Below are 23,458 nucleotides of genomic sequence, written 5' to 3'. Positions count from 1 at the left end.
AATTAAAATCCCACAACTCTGAACACATTTAAGGAGAATTCTTTACTAATGTATTCTAACCCAATTCCAGGGGACAAGGAAAATACGTTTCGCTCATTCGACAGTTTCCATGTTCTCACCCACAGTGCCAACAGAGAAAACACAATCTACTTCACTTCTCCTCATTTGTAGAAATGGCAAAGACATTTACCACCTCGAAGGAGTGCTGTGAGTTTCTGTTTATTGGTGTTTATAAAATCTTCTGAGTGTTCTGATAAATCAACTCTAAGTTGGCATTATTCATAGTACCCTGTTGGAGCTTAATACATATTCAATTAAAAAACAATGACAACAATACAGCAATAGCCACAAATTAGCATTAATTATAGCAATGCATTATTCTCACCCTACTGCTACAGTTTTATCTAGGCAGAGCTCTTTATGTCTGGAGACTGTAGAGTCCCTTTCATTAACAAAGGGCAATACTTGCTCATTGGTATCAACATTTCCTCTAGTAACATTCACATCACACTTTCCTCAAAGTCCTCATTTTGTTCAAAGGATTCTTCTATTTGCCACATACTAAGACAGGAAGGATATGTATTCTCCCTGAAGAAAGTCAGAATCCTGCAAAGCATCCTGGACTCTTCTCTTTCGCATAAGCCCTCTCTTTCCAAATTGCTTTGGATTCTTTTTCCCCTTCTCCATGGTCATGGCCACCACTTTGGTTAAGATCCTTGTCTGCCTCAACGGACCCTTGAAGGTGACCCCAAGACATTCTGTCATTACCATTTCTGGTCACTTGAGTACCACTATGTTATAGCAATCTATCTAAATACAGATCAAATCATTTTATTTACTAGCATAAGGCTCTTCATTGTGCACTAATGATATAGCCTTAGAGTGGAAAAATCCCCCAAATGCCATCCTAACTACTAAAGAAAAATTATTTATTTGAATTGGGGAAGTAGCTATAAAGCACTCAGGGAAACTTTTACCAATGAGAGAAACTGAAGCAAAAGGAACAGCTTAAGCAAAAAGCTGCAAAGCTATGTCTTTTTATCTACTTAGTTCAGGTTTCAGCCTTTTCCAGGGGGCAACGATCGGGGAGTTGGCCAAGTTCCCCACTGAATATGAAAGAACATCATCATTCTCTTCCCTGCCTTCCCCACCCCCAGACCCACCCCGCGTTTCTCTGGGGCACCACAGCTTATCTTGCTATCCAAGGTTTTGCTGACTGTGGTCTCCTCTTCTGCATGAGCCTTTCACATGCATAGTTGAGGTTGAGGAATCTGTGCCTAGTGGGTTTGAGGTTTCATCAAGAGAAAAACGGGAAACTTATGTGATTTCACTGAGTAACTATTTTCACTACAAAAAAAAAATTCCCATATTTATTTTTTCCCCCTTTCGAAATGGCACTAAGGAAACACATGCCAGACTGCCATGAACAGAGGCTGTACTTTCCAAACAGTAGCAAGGACTAAAAATAGAAAAGCTTGATTTGCTCAAGATGTATATAACTTCCTCTCCCATTTCCTCTCCCCACCACCCTGAGTCAGTTTACAGAAGCAGCGCACATTGAACCCTCTGCATGCTTACAACAGCCCCCGAAGCATCAAAAGGGTGATAAGTATACTACAGACTTCATAGTCCTTTCCCAGAGAATTCCTATTGCTCAATCGAAGAAAGAATAAATCAATCAAGCCACAAACATCAATCAAGTAGCTATTCTATCTTCTCACAATAAAATAAAGGTTATGGGTGATACAGAAATAGGGGTTGTGATCCTGCCTTCAGGCAGTTGCTAAAATAAATGAACAAGAAGGTAATGGAAAGAGCAGAGGCCTGGGAGTCCAGAAACCTCGAATTGTGGTTAGCGCCAGCTCTCCTAGCAACTGTATCACATTGAACAGTTCACTTAAGAAATGTAGGCTCCAGTTTCCTCATCACAAGAAAGAGCAGATGGGTTAGGACCATGTCAAATCTGGTGCTCTATTATTTGTGATTTTAAATAATTTCTACAAGTCTCCCATGTTATTTTATGATTCTGGCTTTATAAAATAAAGTTTGTTGGCAAGATTAATGTACATGCGATGATTACATGACCCCACAAAAGGGTATCTATTAAGTGGCAGAAACATTAAACAGTATTAATACATCTATTTATTACCTGACTCATAGTAGCCTTTACTTCTGAACCAGAAGTTGTTGGACACTCTACATTCAACATCTTAATTAGTCCTCAAAATAACCTTCTAAAAATTGTTATCGATATCCTCATTTTTGCATGTAAAGATGGGAAATGCAGTGGTAAGCACTCGAGCAGGGCTTCTTAGCCCTAAATCCTGGGTTCATATCACCACATCACGTGACTCAATCAAAAGACTGAGGATGCAGAGAAGACAGCGATCAAGATGATCCAGTTGTCAGATGCATGTGAGTAAAATAGTAGAGTTAGGCTTTTAAAAATGAGGATATGAGGGTTCATCAGTTATCGAGAAAGACACAAGAAAAATTGGCTTGGTCTATGAAGCTGACAATGAGGACATGAGCTTCAAAAGAGCAAGGCCTGTATAAAAAGCACAGTGGAAGATAAGGTATGCTATATAGGATGAGGTAGGTCATAGAGTACTCTGAAAAAATAAACCAAGCAGAGAAATTTAATGTGGCATGCAATAAAAAGCCAGAGGAAGAAAATAATATTTTTTTTAACCACTAAGTGGTTATAGACATGCAGTTGGAATGTCAAAAAGATAGAATGAAGGCAATGAGTAGGTTGTAACCCGGAAAATATGAACTAGGATGATGGGCAAGAAAATAAAGAGATTGAAATAATCCTGTAAGCCTTGGTGAGAGATACACAAAGAAAGCAAGATCTATCATCAATGAACACAGTTTAGGTGGCAAGACTAGAAATATAATGGTATGTCTAACAGAACGTAAGCCTTTGAGCAAGATGATGAGTAGAATTAAGGGTACATTGAAAGCGAAAAGCCAGGTGTTATCTAGGAAAAGATCTCATGGATAAATGAAACAAAACTTGTCAAAGGAAAACACAGTACCAAGTCATAAGCAGTTCAAATACTTAGATAAAGAAAGATCAAAGTTGATCGTATTAGAGTAGTGATGTCTACTGGGAGAAAACAGAAGGTTGAAGGGAGAACTCTGAATGGGCATCTAAATTTAGAGACAGGGAGAAAGGAAGAGGGGGTGGTAAAGAAGGGAGAAAAGGGATAGTTGCAGGCACAGCAGAGGAATCAAGGAAGTTAGTTCTGTTTAGTAAGAATCAAAGGAAGTGAAAGGGATCCTGAGAATATGGCAAAGCAGGAGGCACCAGAAATCCGTCTTTCTACCTAGACAACCACTGCACTGCTACCATCTATATGAACAACTTATTTTGGAAGTCCAGAGTCTAATAAAGGTCTACTTTCTGGAGGAAAGCTTTAGATTGTAAGTTGTGGTTAATTTAGGTAAAGTTTACATCTTAGCACAATAGCAACTAACTATACCCCATCCCTTAGATCCTTGGTAGGCATCTGCACACATGTTCTTGAAGCAGCTTGCATGCAGCTTACATGATCTAAGTTGGGCAAAAAGGACCTGTCTTCCGTATATCAAGGATCTGTGCACTGAACATTAATTGCTGTTTTTAATCACACACATAAAGAAAAAGGGGCAACTATGATTAGTGTTGCCCCTCACTCCAGCTGAAGTGACTTCCATGGGACTCAAAAGGCTAGTCCCCCCTTTCTTTCTTTTTTTTTTTTTGTCCTTCCTTTATTTTTTACTTTTTCTCATTTTGGGAGACAGACCTTGTTAACCAGGGCATTTGAAAACAACAGAGGAAATTAGAAAGTCATGGCACATAACCAGGGAAACACGCAGGCTCGAAAGATACTTAAGACCACAAGTTAACAATAAAAGCTAATACTTAGCACAGAGACTGGCAACAATAACCCCACAAAACAAAAACAATAACAGTAAACCTTGGGGAAGAGAAAAAAATCTGATTTCCAGGGTTCTATATTATTAGTTTCAAATACGCACTTTTCAACAACAACAAAAAATCAAAAACATACAAAGAAACAGGACAGCATGGTCTATTCAAAACAAAAATACAAACCAACAGAAACTCTCTCTAAAAAGACCTGATGATGGATCTACCTGATAAAGACTTTAAAACCACTGTTTTAAAAATGCTCAAAAAACTAAAGGAAGCAAGGAGAAAGTTAAGAAAACAACACATGAATAAAATGGGAATATCAATAGAGAAAAAGGAAAAAAAAGTAAAAAGCAATTGTGGAAGTGAAAATTACAATAACCGAAATAAAAGTTCACTAGAGGAACTCAAAGACAGATTTAGCAGGCAAAAGAAAAAATCAGAAAACTTGAAGAGAAGTCAAAGTAAATTAGTCTAAGATCAGAAAGAAAAAAGATTGAAGACCAGTGAACTGAGTCTAAGAGACTTATGGGACACAATCAACTATACCAAAGTATGCAGCATGGAATTCCCAGAAGGATGAGACAGAGAGAAAAGGCAGGGACAATACTTGAAGAAATAATCGCCAAAAACTCCCCCAAATTTGATCAAAGACAAGAGTATAAACATCCAAGAAGCTCAAAAAAGTACAAGTAAGATGAACTCAAACAGACAAATACTGAGGAACCTTATAATTAAACTGTCAAAAGACAAAAACAATGAGATAATTTTGAAAGTTGCAAGAGAGGTGAGTCATCACATACAAGGGATCCTCAATAAAATTATCCAGTTTTCTCAGCAGCCTTAGATGCCAGAAAACAGAAGGCCGATATATTCAGTGCTGAAAGGAAAAGAAATTATCAATCATGAATCCTACATCTGGCAAAATTTTATTTTTCAAGTGAGACAGAAAATCAAAATGAAAGTCATAGGGAAAAAAAAAAGGTGAGAGAATTCTTTATTACCATTAGACTTGTTCTGCAAGAAATGCTAACAGGAAACCTACAGGTTGAAATGAAATGATACTACACAGTAACTCAAAATCATACAAAGAAATACAGATCTCAGAAAAGGCAAATAGGTAGACACTTATAAAAGCTAACATCATTGTAATCATGATGTGTAACTTTGCTTTTTGTTTTCTACATGATTTAAGAAACTAATAATTTTTTTTAATTACAAGTTTAAAATCTCATATTATTGTAATTTGGTAAATCCAATTTTGTTTTCTACATAATTTAAGAAATGAGTGTATTAAATTATTAGCTTATGTTGTTGTGTACACATGCATAAAGACATAATTTTGCTGCATCAACAACTGAAAAAGGAACAGAATTTTGTATGTTATTGAACTCAAGGTGGCATGACTTCACATTAGAATGTTATAACTTTAGGATGTTAAATGTAACCCCCATAGTAACCAGAAAGAAAATAGCTACAGAATATACACAAAAGGAAGCCAAGTAGGAATTTAAATATTTTACTACAAAAAATCAACTGAATACACAAAAAACAATTATATAGAAATAAAGGACAAAGAAGTTATAAAGCATACAGAAAATAAATATAAATGGTTTCATAATCTTACAAATTTTATAATAGCTTGACTTACAAGTTTTTTACCATATGATGGTGTAAAAGTGATACTCATTCATTAAACACAATACTTGAAGTATCCATTCTGTCTTTCACTTTCAACAGAACACACAATAAATTACACAACATAGTTAAAGCTGTATTGTAAAATAAGCTTTGTATTAGATTATTTTTTCCAACTGTCTGCTAATGCAAGTGTTCTGAATATGTTTAAAGTAAGTAAGGCTAAACCATGATGTTTGGAATGTTAGGTATATTAAATGCATTTTAAATTTACGATTATTTCAACTTAAAATAGTTTTAATGGGACAAATTATTTCAACTTAAGACAGTTTTAATTGGACATAACCCCATCATAAGGTAAGAAGCATCTGTAGAAAAATAAGAAGTAATTCTCTGCTTATCAATAACTACTTTAAATGTAAATGAATTAAATTATCTGATCAAAAGACAGATTGGCAGAATAAATTAAAACACATAACCCACATATATGCTGTCTACAAGAGACTCGCTTTATATCCAAAGACACAGTTTAAAAGAGAAAGGATAGAAAACACCATTTCATGCAAATAGTAACCCACAAAAAGCAGAGTAGCAAAATATCAGACAAAATAGATTTTAAGTCAAAAAAGGCTAAAAGATAAAAAAGAGATGAAGAACATTATATTAATAAAAGGCTCAATACAGCAAGAATATGTAACAATTGTAAATGTATACACACCTAATAAAAGATCATCAAAATATATAAACCAAAAATTAGCAGAATTGAAGGAAGAAATAGACAGTTGTATAATAATAGAGATTTTAATGTCCAACTTTCAACAATGGATAGAACAACCAAACAGTAGATAAGTCAGGAAATAGAGAACTTGAACGACAAACAAAACTAATTAGACCTATAATTGTTGTTAGGTAGATTGTTCTGTATATGTCTCTACAGAACAATCTACCTAACAACAGTTGAGTACACCTTCTTCTCATGTGCACATGGGACATGTTCCAGGATAGAACATGAATAAGCCCATAAACTAAGTAAGGGTCAATAGATTTGAAAAAGTAGATGTCATACAAAGTATCTTCTCTGAGTACAATGGGATAAAATCAGAAATAAACAGACATAAGTAAAACTGCAAAATTCACAAATTTGCAGTAATTAAATAATATACTCTTTTTCTTTTTTTAATGGAATCTCGCACAGTTCCCCAGGCTGGAGTGCAATGGCGTGATCTTGGCTCACTGCAACCTCTGCCTCCTGGGTTGAAGCGATTCCCCTGCCTCAGCCTCCTGAGTAGCTGGGATTACAGGCACCATTATTTCACACCTGGCTAACATTTTGTATTTTTTAGTAGAGATGCGGTTTCACTACGTTGGCCAGGCTAGTCTTAAACTCCTGTCCTCGTGATCACCCCACCTTGGCCTCCCAAAGTGCTGGGATTACAGGTGTGAGCCACTGTATCCAGCCAATAATATACTCTTAAACAAACAATGGATCAAAGAAGAAATCACAAGGGAAATAGAAAAATACTTAAAAATGAATGAACATGAAAGAAAACATACCAAAACATACAGGAAACAGTGAAAACAGTGCTAATGAGGCAATTTATAACTATACAACATTAAATTTAAAGATAAGAAAGATGTCAAACCAACAACCTAAACCTACAGATTATGAAACTTGGGAAAAAAACAAAAAAACAAGAAAAAAACTATACTCAAATCTACAAGAAGGGAAGAAATAATAAAGGTAAGAGTAGAAATAAGTAGAATGGAGAACAGAAAAATAATAGAGAAATACTAACAAAAACCAATAGTTCTTTAAAAAGATCAACAAAATTGACAAACTTTTAGCTAGATGAAGTAAGAAAGAGAGAGAGAGAGAGAAGAGAAGAGAAGACTCAAACTACAAAAGACAGAAATAAAAGTAGGGACATTACTAACAATTCTACAGGAATAAAAAAGATTTAAGAGAGTACTATGAGCAAGTGTGTGGCAACAAATTCGATAACCCAGATGACAGGGAAATTTCCAAGAAACACGAAATGCACCAAGACTAAACCACAAATAATAAATCTGAATATGCTATGAATACCAAGAAGATTGAATCAGCATCCAAAATCTGAGTAAGGAAACATCTGGAAACAATGGCTTCACTAATAAATTCTACCGAACATTGATAGATGAACTAACAACAATTATCCTCAAATCTTTCCAAAAAATTAAAAAGAAGGAAACACTTCCTAATTCATTCTGTGACACCAAAGATCAGACAAAGATACTGTATGAAAACTATAGAATAATATCCCTAATAAACATTGATGCAAAATACTCAACCAAATATCCCAAATCAAATTTAATAGCATATTAAAAGGTTTATATATCATGGCCAAGTGAGATTTATTATTGTAATGAACGGATACTCAAGAAACAAAATTAAATCAAGGTTATATATTATATTAACAGAATGAAGAAAAAGTGAGCTTCTCGATTGACACAGAAAAGCATTTGACAAAATTCAATATCCTTTCATAAGAAAAATATTCAACAAACTGGGAATAGAAGAAAACTATCTGTATTCGTTTTCTAATAGAGCAAAACGCCACATATGGAAACCCACAGAGAAAATCATACTCAGTGACAAAAGACTGAAAGCTTTTCCTCTAAGATTAGGAATACCAGCTTTTGCCATATCAATTTAGTGTAATACTGGAAGTCCTCATCAGAGTAATCAGGGAAGAAAAAAAATAAAGGTGTCAAAATGGAAAAGAAAGAATCAAATCATCTCTTCTTGTAGATGACATAATCTTATATGTAGAAAACCCTAAAGATTGGACACAAAAACTGTTAGAACTAAATAGTGAATTTAGCAAAGTACAGCATATAAAGTTACTACACAAAAATCACTTACATTTATATCAACAATGAACAATTCAAAAAGGAAATAAAGAAAATCATTCCATATACAACAGCATCAAAAAATAAAAAAATACTTAGAAATTAACATGAACAAATAGTTAAAAGTCTTGAACAACGAAAACTTGAATACATTTCAGAAAGGAATTAAAGAAGACATAAATAAATGGTAGACATCTCACGTTCATAGAATGCAAGACTCAATATAACTAAGATGTCAGTATTAGCCAACATGATATCCAGACTTAATGCAGTCCTGATCAAAATCCCAGTGACTTTTTTTGAAAAAACAGAAAAACCTACCCTAAAATTCATATGGAATATCAAATGACCTAAAATAGGCAGAACAATCCTGAATAAAAAGGAATAAAGGTAGAGGACCGACACTTCCCGATTTCAAAAATTAATACAAAGCTAAAGTAAGCAAAACAGTGTGCTATTGGCATAATAACACATAAGAGAGAGCCCAGAAATAAACCCTCATATATATGTTCAAATGACTGTCTACAAGGGCACCAAGATCATTTAACAGGGGAAGGACAGTCTTTTCAACAAATGGTGCCGGGAAAATTTAATATCCACATACAAAAGAATAAGGTTGGACTCTTTTCTAACGTAATTACAAAAGTTAACTCAAAATGGATCCATGGCCTAAAGGTAACAACTAAAATTGTAGATTAGAATAAAACATATGCAAAAGCATCATGACATTGAATTTCGCAACAAATGTCTTAATATGACACAAAAGGAACGGATGACACAAGAGACAAATTGAATTTCGTAAAAATTAAAAATCAAAGACAGTATCAATGGAGTAAAAAGACAATCTTCAAAATGGGAGAAAGTATTATCAAATCATATCTGATAAGGGATTAATATATAGAGAACTTACAAAACTCAAAAAGAAAAAAAGGTCCAATTCAAAAATGAATAAAGAACTTGAATAGACATTTCTCCAAAGAAGGTATATATACAAATGGCTAATACATACATGAATAGATATTCAAAATCAGTAATCATTAGAGAAATGCAAATCAACACTACCATGAGATATCGCTCCGCACCCATTAGGATGGCTATTATCAAGACAAAAACAGTGTCGGCAAGGACGTGGAGAAATTACAACTCGTGTGCTGTTCAGAGGAGCGTAAAGAGTACTGCTGCTGTGGAAAATGGTATGAATGTTCCTCGAGATATTAAAAATAGAACTACCATGTTATCTAGCAACTCACTTCTGGGTATATACTCAAAAGAACTGAAAGCAGGGTCCAAAAGAGTTATTTGTACACCCATATTCATAGCAGCATTATTCCCACAGTAGGTAAAATGGAGAAAGAACCCAAATGTCTATTAACATGAATGGATAAGCAAAACATGACGTATACATAGCATGACACATGCTACAACATGGATAAACTTTGAGGACATTACGTTAAGTAAAATAAGCCAGTTGCGAAGATAAGTATAATATGATTACAATTTTACTGTGGGCTTGTGAAGTTAAAATCGTAGAAACAGAGAGTATAACGGCGGTTTCCAGGGGCTCACTGACAGTGGAATGGGGGGTTACTGGGGAAGCAGTACAGAGGTTCAGTTTTGCAAGATGAAATGAGTTCTGATGACGGATACTGGTGATAGTTGCAAAACAATATGAATGTACTTCATCATATTGCTACTGAACAGAACATTAAATGGTGAAGATAGTAAATTTTATATTATGTATATTTTACCATAATTTTACAAGCTGGGGGGAAAAAAAAAAAAGAACATAGGAGGTTCAAGTCATCAAGAGTTTTGCGTGCCTGGAAGAGGTAGAAGAAGCTGTCAGAAAAAGAACAGTTGTTGCAGAATGAGAGGAGGTGGTAAACCCATTCAAGAGCCATTTCCCTAGTACTGAAATGAGCTAGTTCACGTTGGGACTGTTGCTTAAATCCTCATTATAGACAGAAACGCAGTAGGTATGAAGGGGAGGAGAGAGGGTCTCATTTAATGAATCTGTAACTCTTTGAAAATACTTCTATATAGTTGCCATGGCCCAAAACTGGTTTCTATCCCCACTGGGCAAGAAGAGAATTACTAAAGTGACACTGTTTGACTTTCAATGAGCTAAAAGGAAACGAAAACAATCCTCCAGACACATCTCTACTTATAAAATGGCTTGATATAAAATGATATAAAAATGATGAAGTTGCCGGGCGCGGTGGCTCAAGCCTGTAATCCCAGCACTTTGGGAGGCCGAGACGGGTGGATCACCAGGTCAGGAGATCGAGACCATCCTGGCTAACACGGTGAAACCCCGTCTCTACTAAAAAATACAAAAAACTAGCCGGGCGAGGTGGCGGGCGCCTATAGTCCCAGCTACTCGGGAGGCTGAGGCAGGAGAATGGCGTGAACCCGGGAGGCGGAGCTTGCAGTGAGCCGAGATTGCGCCACTGCACTCCAGCGTGGGCAACAGAGCGAGACTCCGACTCAAAAAAAAAAAAAAATGATGAAGTTTTCTGAATGTGCACAATGAAATGCTCTTCTGGTTGCCGTATTTTCTGTTCAATTGTTTGATCATCTCTTCATGAAATACCTAACTCTAGCTGGCCAGACACTCTATGAAGTTCTGACACTGGACCTTCACTCTGAAGTGTACATATTGTAGAAAGTGACGGCTTCAATCAGTAAATCTCTGTTCAGGGAATAGTTTCTCATTCTCTTTTCAATATACACCATACCATCAAATACACAATTTAAAAGTTACGCAATTATTCATTGCTCTAAATATGGGGATGACATAATTTCTAATGGAAAGAATTAAAGCTCAAGAATTATGAAAAAATATTAAAATTTCATTTTTAAGATAAATCCTTTACTTGTTTAGAAATGCTATGAATGTCAAAAAGCCCAGAAGACAGGACATGTGGAATTATCACACTATCGCACCACTTGTATGGCTAAAGACACTGAGATTCGACTCTGAGACTTGATCTGCCCCAAATCACATCTTGATGTGTCATCTACAGTTCAGAGAGGAAGTGGCTGTAGGACAGATTCACACTCCTTTAATCCCCAAGAGAATGACAGAAACTATCAGGAAAGAAGGGAATTTATTCATTTTTTAAGCCTCTCATAAACCAAATTTTTATTTCAAAAAATAACAGAAAACTTATATTTCTTATAATGTGAATGCTTTCATCCTTGTATCAATCCTATATTCCTTTTAAAAAATAATTGCCACAGAAACTTTTTTCCCACTAGTTGGAGAAATTTTACTTATTTCTATAGTAAGAAAGATTGACATTGACATCTTTACTAAATTTTATTGGTAAAATACATATAAAACTAACTAAAAATTATGAAAACATTTCCATTTAACAGGTCTGTACATAGTTTTCCTGTATTTTCCACCACAGTGCTTTCTTCCAATATGTAGAGATACATTTTTTGAAATCTGAAGACAATATTACAATAGAGGATCTTGCAACAAAACTGGTGACAGCAAATAATGAAACTACTGGGAAAGGAAATTGACAACTGCTGTTTTGTTTCCCTCACTAAAAATGAATATAAAGGGAGAGGAACAATATAGCAGCGATGGCCATGGGGTGAGAAATGGACTGGCACATCTCAAAAAGACAGAGAGCTTCATCCCTGCCTGGGACCATTAATGCCACGGAAGCCTGGAATGCTGCTTAACCTCAGAGCCCCAGAGCCTTCACTGATACAAGATGGAGAACCCTCCCTACCTTTCCCTTTGCAGAAGTTGTCTAAAGGTTCCAGCGAGATAAAGTATATGAAAGTCTTTTATTTAAAAAAGCAACGTCTGCCGGGCGCAGTGGCTCACGCCTGTATCCCAGCACTTTAGGAGGCCGAGGTGGGCGGGTCACGAGGTCAGGTGTTCGACACCAGCCTGGCCAACGTGGTGAAACCCCCTCTCTACTAAAAAAATACAAAAATTAGCCAGAGTGGTGGCCTGTGCCTGTAATCCCAGCTACTTAGGAGGCTGAGGCAGGAGAATGGTTTGAACCCTGGATGTAGAGGCTACAGTGAGTGGAGATCATGCCACTGCATTCCAGCCTGGGCAAGAGAGCAAGAACCTGTCTCAAAACAAAACAAAACAAAACAAAAAGAATGTCAATTTCAGAATTTGCAGGCTAGGAGGCCCTGTACAAGTCAAACTCACAAAAGCTAATGATAAAATAATGATGATAATAGCTTAACCCCTCAGGATTGGTATAGACACCCATTTTAAGTTATATAGTAAGAGCACAAAAATGCTTGACTTTTGAATGGATCAAGCAAAATCAGCTATGAACAGAAAACCTTTCTAAAACATTAGAGTTTCAAAGTACTATATTCAGAAATAAAATATGAGTTAGTGCCCTAGGTTATTGGTGTCAGCATCCTCTACTCCCTTTTACTCCTTCTTTCAGAACAAGGTGTTTCCGTGCCCCTGTTGATTGGATTATGTAAATTACAAAAGAACTGAAGGATATGTTGGCCCACCAGGGCTTCCTTACCAAATCCATGGATAAGAGGTATATGATACAATCTACGAGGGGTTTGTCAGAAAATATGCTAGAGGCCGGGATGGAAGATGTACTAATCTTCCACTGAAGAACTGCCAAGAAAATTACCTCGGAGGTTCCTGGTTACTAAATATCAACATATATTATTGATGACACTGGCTGCTTTTTAAAGATTTAAGAGGATCTACATTCTCTCATTTGTAAAAAGCCCCCGAAATGATTTTGTTATTGTCTATTTAAAAATAAGTCACTGCTTTCATGACAATTGTGAGATGTAAATAAGTTCCTTCAACTCTCGGATCCTCATTTTTATTTCATTAGCTAAATTATACTTGTGCTGTTATAATGTATTTTGCAAATTATAAATCACCATGAAATTACAAAGAAGTGATATTTTATTACCAAGGCATTGAATTTGAGAGCAGTAAGAGATCTACATGATTATTTAATCCAATCATTCATTTTACAGAGGAAGTTTGTGGGAGCATTTCTTCTGCAAATATACATATATAATATATATTTATATTATATTATATATTTATATATCATATATTTATATTATATATAATATATTTATATTATATTATATATTTATATTATATATATTATATATTTATATTATATTATATATTTTATATATATATATATATATATAATCCTGAACCTTATAATAGCAAGGGATGGGATCACGGGTGAATTCTGAGGAGGCATGGTGCAAATCAAATGTCAGTGACAACTGTGGCAAAATCCAGCACAGAGACCCGCTAGCCCAAAATATCACAACAGTGAAAATGTTTACTAAGTCTTAGGACATGTCAATTACATAAAATATTCTTTATGTGCATTATGTCTTTGAAACCTCACAACAATCACCCATTTTACAGAGGATTTAAGTGGGCCACAGAAGGGTTAAGCAGTATACTACAGTTATGCAGCTAGTAAGCAGGAAGCCAGATGTGAACCCAGGAAGCCTGGAAGAGCACTTGCAGTGTTAACCATCGCATTATGCAGCCTCCGAAGCTTTTTTGGCTTTAGATAATGCTATCGGAGAGCACGTTTTCTGTGATGAACTCCTGACGGGCAGCAAAGTGAGCTTGAGATACATAGCAAATGATACCAGGACCTGAGCAGACTTCAAATTGCCACAACAAAAAGGGTGAGGGGGTGGGGCAAGCCTCTTTAGAATGGATGTTAGGGGTATATAATGAAAGTCAGTGAAACGATTTAATGAGTTTATGCTTTCTAACAAAAAGGACTCTGCCACAGTTCCCAGCACTGCTGGTGACAGCGTGTCATTGAGAAGCAAAGTCGCCGATGAAAACACAATGAGGGAGGAAATCGAAGGGGTTTGAGAATTCAACTAGAGACCAATACACACAAGGGCTGGCCACAGCTCCTGCGGCCCTCACCTGGCATACATGTATGGCATGTAAGGGAGGGGCTTCACTACCTGCCTATGGATCCCCAAACCATTAGCCTTGAGTACCCAGATTAACCTTGCTGGTCTGCTCTTGACCCATGCATCTAAGGGCAAGTCTTCTGCTGGCCTGCATCCCCTAATTACACATATGGGTGAAGACTGAACATATATACCCTATAGCCACCCTGCATTTAAATAACTGTATATTCCCAATTTAGATAAAAGATAAAAGTTTAAGTGCAAGCTAGCTACCCTGAACAACAGATATCCAGAGCCACTCCTCCCAAATATTCTCCCCAAATTCAGTTTTATAGAGCATTTATAAGTCAAAAGCAGACTATCAGCACAAAAATTAAGAATATAAAAGGGAAGTAAGCAACAGAAATCCCTCCATGTAGTAGAACTATTGGAAACAGAAAACTAATATGAAGAATAGAGAAGAAATCCAATTCCATATTCCATATAGTAGGAGTTCATAAAGAAGAAAAAGATGAAGGAAAGATTAAAATATATTTTCAATATATTATAAGGAAATCGTGACTGGGAACAGTGGCTCACACCTGTAAACCCAGCGCATTGAGAGGCATCAAGGCAGGAGAAATGCTTGAGCCAGGAGTTCAAGACCAGCCTGGCCAAAATAGCAAGACCCTCTCTCTAAAAAAAAAAAAAAAAAAATTAAATTAGTTGGGCATGGTGGTACACACCTTTAGTCCCAGCTACTTTGGAGGTGGAGGCAGGAGGATCACCTAAGCTCAGGAGTTCAAGAAAGAAAGAAAGAAAAAAAAAAAAAAGAAAGAGAAAAGAAAGGAAAGAAGAAAATCCCATTTAGATAAAGAAAACCTTGACTTGAGTAGAAATAGCAGAATAGGTAAAAAGCGAGCTGTGTCTAGACACGGTTTAGTGAAATTGCTAAATCCCACAAATAAAGGCTATAGACCAAACAAGAAAAATTTACTAAACTGGAAAAAGAATCAGACTGGCATCAGATTTCTCATCTGCTGCACTGAATACTAAATGATACTAAATGATAGTGTGGAAATCTTGGTACAATACTGAAGTAAAGCAAATTTGACCCAAGAATTCTACTTATAGCCAAGCTTGTACTCAAATATGAAGGCAATAATAACTCATTTTTAGATACACAAAGACTCAGTAAATATATCAGGCACATAGCCTTCCCATAAAAATTACTTGATGAAGTACTACAGCAGAAAAAAATAACAAAAAAGAAAAGAATCAAGATGATGAATACCAGAAAAAAATAGTAAATAGAAAATAGCACCAACAACAAACAGGTAAAAGTTAGTTTATTACTAATGTGGTTATAAAATTTAATGCAAGAAAGAATTCTCAAAGGAGATTTGCTATAAAGTTAAAAATGTTACAACATATTCTCCAAATTATTTTAATAAAACTTGGGATGGAGCAGGGAGTAAAAGAATGTTCAAGCATCATTTGGCGTGTTTATTGGGAGCAGGACGTATAAGCAGATCATAATCTTTCCCTCGTAGAGAAATAAATTTGAAAATACCTAATCTACATCATTTGATTTGTTTACGTTACTTTTTGTTTGTTTGTTTGAGATGGAGTTTCGCTTTTGTCACCCAGGCTGGAGTGCAATGGTGCAATCTCGGCTCACTGCAGCCTCCACCTCCTGGGTTCAAGCAATTCTCCTGCATCAGCCTCCGGAGCAGCTGGGATTACAGGCACACATGACCACATGCAGCAAATTTTTGTATTTTTAGTAATAACGGAGTTTCATCATGTTAGCCAGGCTGGTCTCGAACTCCTTGACCTCATGTGATCCGCCTGTCTCAGCCTCCCAGTTGTCAGCCACTAGTCCCGGCTGACATTACTTTTTTATAAGTAGAAAAAGACACACTACTTTTTTGTAAGTTAAAATAAAAAAACAGTAAGTACATTTCACCTTTGAAGAAACCACTAAGACTCTTGATGGGAGAGACAAATTGGGATAAAACTTTCACTGACTCAAAAAGAACCAACTGTAGTTTCACTTAACCTTGAGCAAAGGAAATTTTCTGTAATATGCAAGCATAGTAAATTACTCCCTATACAGAAACTCAGGAGCTAAAGTAAAGCTAACCTCATTGGTTTTCCCTACATTCAATAGAACGAACCACCATCAATTTGCCTATGAGACTTTTTTTTTTTGTACAGAAGTTAACCAATCTTTCACTGCAGAGAGTGTAAATGTGCCACAAATTATTTCAAGGTAATGGTGGCAGTGGTAATCAGGTTGATATAGGTGAGTAGGTGGGTGTGTGTATATGTACACATTCTCCACTATCAATCCCAGGGGAAAGGTTTACCTCTTTAAATAAGTTCTTAAACAGTAAAGAAGAGAAACTATGATATTCCATGAAAAGGTTCCTAATGCTAAATGAAATATTGGAATTACTCCCCTGGACTCTAGGTCGGCTACTGTCAAAGGGGTTTTTACAAGTCCAGACAACAGCAATGTCCATCTTCTTATCCGAATAACCAAACGGATGATGATGCAGAGCCAAAAGCAACCAGGAAAACTGTGACATTTGCTTCTACAAAGTCATATTGACCAGAACCAGTGACATGCCTAAGAGCCTACCCAGCCTTAATAAACACTCAATGACCTACATATGTGGACCATAAAAGTAGGAGGTAATTGCAAAGCAAGCTGCTCCTGCTACTTCTGCTGCTGCTGCAGCAACTGTTGCTGTCAGGGTCACAAACAAGCTACAAATCAACTGGGGCTTGCTGGCCCAAGAGGAACTAGGCAAAGGGCCAGGAAGAAATAAGCATCTCCATCATCGCTTTGGTGTGTTTTCACAGATCAAGATATCCTTGTATTCTCACCCTACAGTAAAATCCTGTAAAAGCAAAATCCTGTTTTTCTATACCTGAGACCATGACAGCCCTAGATGGAATCACAAGGCAAAAGTTCCAATGCCGGCCGGGTGCGGTGGCTCACGCCTGTAATCCCAGTATTTGGGAGGCCGAGGCGGGCGGATCACAAGATCAGGAGATCCAGACCATCCTGGCTAACACAGTGAAACTCCATCTCTACTAAAAATACAAAAAAAAAAAAAAAATTACAAAAAATTAGCCTGGCGCGGTGGTGGGCGCCTGTAGTACCAGCTACTCAGGAGGCTGAGGCAGGCGAATGGCGTGAACCCGGGAGGCAGAGCTTGCAGTGAGCCGAGATCGTGCCACTGCACTCTAGCATGGGCAACAAAGCAAGACTCCGTCTTAAAAAAAAAAAAAAATTCCAGTGCCAGTTTTGCTAAAACTTGAATTGATTTTCAAATTATCATTGTTAAACTAAACACGTAAAATTAGTAAGTAGGAAAATGAGGCCAGGCATGGTGGCTCACACCTGTAATCCCAGCAATTCTCAGCCTGCCTCAGCCTCCCGAGTAGCTGGGACTACAGGCGCCCGCCACCACGCCCGGCTAATTTCTTGTAATTTTTTTTTTTTTTGTATTTTTAGTAGAGATGGAGTTTCACTGTGTTAGCCAGGTCTGGATCTCCTGACCTTGTGATCCGCCCATCTCGGCCTCCCAAATACTGGGATTACAGGTGGGCAGATCACCTGAGGTCAGGAGTTCAAGACCAGACTGACCTATGTGGTGAAACCCCACCTCTACTAAAAATACAAAAATTAGCCGGGCATGGTGGGGCATGCTTGTACAGTCCCAGCTACTTGGGAGGCTGAGACAGGAGAATCGCTTGAACCCAGAAGGCAGAGGCTGGGCAACAGAGCAAGACTCTGTCTCAAAAAAAAAAAGATTATAAGCCACTATTCATCATACGCATATATGAGCTTTGAATTGTTTTCACAAGAATAGATGCTCAAGAGCTTTTGGAGGCTGACTTTAAAATAAACAATTTCAGAGATTTCTCTTCTTTTCTTTTCCACTAATTCTGGGCCTAGCTCATGTTACTCTGTGCTTACTCACTCCTTTGAAAAGTAACATCTCTCAGTAGCTTTACTCATCAACTCCTTGAGACATACAGCACCTGTCTCTCTCCCGGCCTGACCATTCCTCTGAGTTTGCATCATTTTTTAAAAGGGGAAAGAAAATCAGTGTGAGGACATCATAAAGGGACACATTTCTACTCAATAACAAAGAGAAATTTTTAACATTTGAAGTAATCACCAATGGACAAAACCCCTCTGTTTTCTAATGTGGAGGGACTGGAGTTACGTTAGCAATTCTGGCCATTTTGCAGGACCGAACAGAAAAGGAGAGATGAAAACTAGAGGTATGCAAATACTGAATAGTAGGCAAATAAAAGCAAGCCAAAGGACTGGGAAACAAACAGAGAAGCAGAATTAGAAGTTGTCAACTGGAAGTCACCAAGAAAAGACGAACAAAGATATCATAAAAAGAGGAAGTTAAATATTGAACCCCTGAATTCAAAGCCATCAGATGTCAGCAGGTAAGTCCCCACGGATCTGAAGGAAGTCTACCAGACAATTCAGAAATGTTTGCATTGGGTTTCCTGAAAGTGCAACATGTTTTGCCTTAATTTATATTAACAGTATAACTTGGCATCCAACAACAGGTCTGGGGATATCACCCTTATATTTAAAATAATAATAAGCCCCTACAGTAAATTGTCAATGGTTTCAGAACAAACAGTAGGTTCCACAGCTAGAAACACAAGGCCTGTCACGCTTACTTTGAGCTCTCCTTCCTCTGTGTTTTAATTCTTTTATTTTATTGCTGAACGATCCACTCCCCTATCTGAAAATTAAGGTCCCACCCAGCCATCAAAGTTCAGTTCAATTTAAATTGTTTCTATGAATCCTTCTTGCCTATCTCCAATCACAGTTAATTTCCTTCCCTCACTCTCCACCACTAACTTAGGACTTAGATTTTGCTTCTGATCAACATGATGACTAAAGCATAATTTACCATAAAATGACTTAAATGACTGTATACGCATCTTCTGCATGTGATTCTGAGTACTGTATCTGATCTATCTCCTTATCCTGCAGCACTGCCTCACCTATCATAGTTACCCATAAACATTCTGTTATCTAGGAAAAAATTACAAGATTCAAACAACAGAAAGGGACTTGAATGTATCCACTCTAATTCCCTTGCAAGCCTGAAATTCTGAGACATGTACCTTCTTTGTAATCACCCTAAGGAATGTTATATAATACCTGCCTATGGGTTGACTGAAAAGAGGAAGAAATTACCAACTATGGGGTCAGATGAGAATAAAACCAACTGGCCGGTCGTGGTGGCTCATGCCTGTAATCCCAGCACTTTGGGAGGCCGAGGCAGGTGGATCACAAGGTCAGGAGTTCGAGACCAACCTGGCCAATATGGTGAAACCCCATCTCTACTCAAAATACAAAAAAATTAGCCAGGCGTGGTGGCAGATGCCTGTAGTTCCAGCTACTCGGGAGGCCGAGGCAGGAGAATCACTTGAACCTGGGTGGTGGAGGTTGCAGTGAGCCGAGATCAGGTCACCGCACAGCAGCCTGGGTGACAGAGCGAGACTCTGTCTCTAAATAAATAAATAAATAAATGAATCTAACTAACTGACCGTCCCAAGGCTGAGACTCAGAGCATAAAACCTACGATGCCAAGTTCTAACGCTATAATCACTAGCATATATGTCTACTTACAAGAAGTATTCAATTTACAGTGAATGAATGAAGAACAGATGAATTAATGAAGTGATTGCTAAAGTGTCACTACAAACATCACAGGTGTGGAGGTAACGCTGATCAACAACAGAAAAGCAAACCAAATCCCTCACCTGTTTTCCAAGTTTCATCTTTCCACATGAAAATGAATTGTTAAATCAAGAATCCTTAAGTCTAAATATTGATTTGCCTTTTTTGAAGAAATAAAAGCTTATAGCATATATCAAAAATTCAGACAGCCAAGCAAAACTCTGGCATCACCTGGTCCTTCCAAATAAAAACACGTAACCCTCTGCAATGAATCTCAGAGCCTTGCAGTCTGATAGAGGACTAAAGCAATCCCAAGTTCATGGGCCATCTGGGACAGCAGGAAGAAGGTCAAGGTCAGGAGTCAAGATTTTTCAGATTCACTAAGAGCTCTGTCAGAAACAAGAGGATCCACACCTTCTTGGGTCTCAGTTTCCCCATTTCCAAAAAAAAAAAAAAAAAAAAAGGAAATTAATTTGGCAAGTACTTGAAAGGACTGTAACTAGATGCCTGGCGCCAGAGTTGGACTAAATGATCTCTAAGGTCCCTTTCTGCTCTCAAAATCTTACAACTCTTATAATCACTGTTAGTAGACATTCTTTTGGCTCTGACCTGAAAATCTGGCTGGAAACATAAACAGTCTTCTACATAAAAACACACATTTACCAGCTATAATTTGGACTTGGCAACATGAGGTTGTACCATAGCTGAGAGGAAAATGTGCAAAATTTTCTCCAGTGATAATGCTACTTTAGGCTATACCATGGCTCATATCTATAGGTGGTACAAACCTAGGCCAGAGCAGGGCCAAGCCGCTGTCACATCTATGTCACTTCTACACAAGAGGAGGGCATGTTCATTTTCTTTTGAACTTACCAACAATCTTCCATATGAAGCGTCTCAAAAATAACAGGCCTCTCCCTACCAGATTTGTCCTTTTCCATTTGGCAAACTGTATTTTATTTTTTGTCTTCCTCCCTTCTGTTTTACAGAGAACATAAGCCAACATGGCAACAGGCGTTTTGTTTATTTCCTTTCTCTTCAAAAACAAAGCCATGGCTTGAGTACACCTAACAGAACAAGGTCCACCCAAAAAAAAACTTTTCATAAACTTCTGAAAGTGCCATGTTTGAATTTTTTAATGGAACCCACTGGAAAATCCTTACAATTCTTCTTATGTATTCATAGTGATTATCAATATGACATCAAAGTATTTGCATAGCCCTTTCGGTTTAATACTTTCAAATCCATCTGTATTTCATTTAATTGTAAGAGGTATATATATTTGTCTTGTTTTTAATGAAGACAAAACTGGGACTCAGCCTGCCTTGCTCAAGATCACACAACTAGAATAAGCTATGTAACTAGTTTTCAATCACGAGTCTTCTGTCACTACTTCAAACAACATTGTGAGAACTAAAGATTTAAAATGCAACAAAATAGTTTCCATGAAAAACTAAGAGAGGAAACAGAGTCAGTGACTTTAAAAATTGTACATAGTAAACACTACACAAAAAACCAACCTCAGCAAAATACGAACAAAGGTATATTAAAGGCAACGCTAAGGATTTCTTCATTTTATTAAAAAATGACTAAAACTAAGAAAAATCACTCATATTGGTTTAATTTGCCAAGGGTTCTATCTGTTGCATAAAATAAATACAAACTTTATAGGACTCTTGTTCATCACTGGCATCTGATAGTTGATTTTATTAGTATACACCAAAACAAAATGCAAGAAATTCACGGCCTATATTAGCAATACACATATTTTTTAATAGCCTTAAAAGATCTAGACTCCAAACTGAACCAGAACTTACTGGTTACAACTACAACTTACTGATTTCAAATGACAGATAATATTAAAAGCTTTTTCTGCTTCTTAATATCTACTACATTAAAATATGCTCACCAAGAAATCCCTATAGCTCATTCCCTCCTCTCCTTCTTCAAGTCCTCGTTTAAGTGTCTCCTTCTCAGTGGGGCCTAGGTAAGCCCTGAGCCCCTCCCTGTTTCCCCACTTATCCACCCTAATGTACTTTGTAAAGTATACATCTTGTTTATTTCCACTAGTTCCACGAACTTTTACGGTCCCTGAGGACAGAATGGCGTCTGTCTTTTTTGCTAGAACATTCCTAGTGCTTGAATAATGCCCACATAGGAACACAGAATATTTGTTGAGCGAATGAATCATTTCTTTCTTTGTCTCCTTCAACCTCAAATTTAGGAGAAAGAAAGGCAAATAATAGAACAAACCATTTAAGCAGTTGTTACCTCAGACTTTTTCTCTTTTACACTTCTTATTATAGGATATTTTAAACGTATACAAAAGTATACGTTTAAAAGACTGTATGCCTATATCAAAATATCTCATGTATGCCATAAATACATATACCTACTTGTACCTACACAAATTGAAAAGAAAAAATAATACTGTAAAACAAATGATAAAATTAATGAGCAATAATTCAGTATCTTATATGTTCCACAAATGATATTAGGTGTTTTTTAAAAGGTAGATTGAATAACAGAATAAACTTCGATGCACCCAACAGTTATCAAATCATAACCAACCCTATTTCACCCATGTTCTGACTCAGTAGTTTCCGAACCTTATTATTTGGAAAAAAATTATCAGACACCATTCCATTTTATCTACAAATATTTCCAATGTTTCTCTAAAAGACAAAGAAGACTCATGTTTTTCTTCAATATATCTATATGAACATAGTCACACCTAAAACTATAACAATAATTCTATTACTTTGTTAGATTTTCTTCTTGACATAAAGCACTTCTTCAGCTTAAATGGTGGCAGCTTTCAGCAGTTACCTATGATCACAGTCTGAGAACCACTTCTAATGTCACATCTGATTCTAGCCCCAAGTTACTTTGCAATTACCACTCTCTGGAAACCAAGAGTTCTATATAATTGATACGTATAATGTGCACCCTTGAACTTACCCAGAAGAGAAAACCCTAAGGATATTTGACGTTGCTTTTGCTAGAAAAAAATGTTGCTGACCACAAGGATCCACATTAACCAACTACAGCCTTAAAATGTCAGCCTTACTCATTTGGATGCAATATTTGTAGATAGAGAACACAGCAATAAAAAAGACATGGCTGTATGTCCTCCAAAATAACAAGGAAATGTTGCCTTCTCAAATGGTATTCCTAAAAAAAATGGTTTTGGGATCTGAAACAAAATTAGTAGGCAAAAGGATTTTGAGGGCTTTGGAGGGTAAGCCAGCAGAACTCTGGGAAGCTTGAGTAGGGTATGTTGCATTAAAATACCTCAGATCTTCGTAAGTTGTAAAGCTCTCAATCGGCCCTGGATAAATGTTTATCCAGCACAGAAACAGTCA

General features: G+C 36.8%; 1 protein-coding gene across 1 annotated transcript in view; it reads right to left on the bottom strand.

Moving 5' to 3' along the window:
• The window catches only part of LPP (LIM domain containing preferred translocation partner in lipoma), a 724,515-nt gene that overhangs the window by 372,299 nt on the left and 328,758 nt on the right, over window positions 1–23,458 (bottom strand). The gene's annotated exons all lie outside the window — the stretch shown is intronic.

This window comes from Theropithecus gelada, chromosome 2 (assembly GCF_003255815.1).
Source record: "Theropithecus gelada isolate Dixy chromosome 2, Tgel_1.0, whole genome shotgun sequence".
NCBI lineage: Eukaryota > Metazoa > Chordata > Mammalia > Primates > Cercopithecidae > Theropithecus > Theropithecus gelada.
Note: the sequence above shows the minus strand (reverse complement) of the source record. Positions and strands in the feature narration are given on the sequence as shown.